This window comes from Amblyomma americanum, chromosome 11 (assembly GCF_052857255.1).
Source record: "Amblyomma americanum isolate KBUSLIRL-KWMA chromosome 11, ASM5285725v1, whole genome shotgun sequence".
NCBI classification, from domain to species: domain Eukaryota; kingdom Metazoa; phylum Arthropoda; class Arachnida; order Ixodida; family Ixodidae; genus Amblyomma; species Amblyomma americanum.
The window spans coordinates 11802668-11804110 of NC_135507.1; positions in this window are offsets into that span (position 1 = coordinate 11802668).

Below are 1443 nucleotides of genomic sequence, written 5' to 3' on the forward strand. Positions count from 1 at the left end.
CTGGGGCTCAACACGTGCGCTCGCTTGCGGACGCGCAGCCTCCGCCGGCAGCCTAACTCCCGCTCCTACCGCTAGCAGATACTGACGTCACGCAATTGTATAAAAGGCGACGCACTCGTTGAGTCAGTTGAGCAGCGAGATGTCGGCCAGGGAGAGGGCGGCTCGCCAGACCGCAAAGCGCAAGTTACAAAGAGCCACGGAAACGGGAGAAGAACGAGAAGTACGGCTTGCCAAGCAACGTATGCTTCGCATCCTAGGCTTAACCATAATCTAAGCCAGGCCATTTTTTTTGTCTCTCAGTTTGATTTCTATAATCTGTGTTCTGTGCCAGCCTCGAACATAACTTACCCGACACCTCACCTATCCCTCTGTCGTCGTGAAAAGCTACCTCTTTCCACGGTATCCACAACGTCACCCTAAGATACCAGTGGCCACGTGTTGCATGCACTATATGTCCTATACGAAACCAATTTTCGCCAGTAATTTCAGGTAAGATATCTAGAAATCACGTCTGCTCTCCGATCTACGCAGTTCTCTAACTCTCAGAGCAAAGTGTTAGAATTTTCTTTCCCTAATTTTTTTATATAGTATTACTAATTACATGCACGTTTTGTAAGGATAGCCTATAGCAAAGCTAGGCTGCCATGTGGTAGCGAAAGGAGTTTCGATCCACGAATCAGCAGTTGCAGCGCTGCCGTGCAGAAGCGCCATACGACAGAACTGTACGCAAGTATGCAGGAACTATTATGCCTAATATGCCTATTGATGCTTTCTTTACCCATTACCTATTATGCCTATTGGAGCTATTTACCTCATTTTGTTAGCGTGTGTTTCGTGCACACGAACCTGCAATCTGTAATGTCTAAAATTTCTGTAATGCAACCACCCCTCTTACAAACACACACATACAGACTGTAGTACCTTACAGCGAGGGTAATAAATAAATAAATAAAATAAAGAGCTTGCCACGGCCTACTGCTACAGTGTAGAGGAAAACAAGTCAGGTTAATGGAAATTGTGCAATGACAGATATTTGCGGGCGTCCTGCGGACATCTCGAACGTCTCCTGGACGTCCATGGAAGTTTCAAATCCCAAATTGGGATAGCACCCTTGTTAATGCAGATAGGTCGAAAAGTGCTCCACTGTTCTCGTATTTCTTCCAGAAGAATAGTACCTACGCCGAAAGAAAATGTTTTCTTCAAAATTATTTCTATTCTTTCACCAAAACCAAAAACAGTTTCGACCATCTCTACTCAGGAGCAATGCCCGCGATGCATCGACGTGGGCCCTGCAAACTTGCATCAGCGCTTCCGCAAAGTCAGTTACTTCATCTGCCATAAATCTATTAGCTCATATTTCAGCAGACCACGTGCATTCAATTCCTTTTTTCCTTTCAGTTGCTTTTCTTTTCAGCATGCATGCAAAATGACAAAACAGGACGG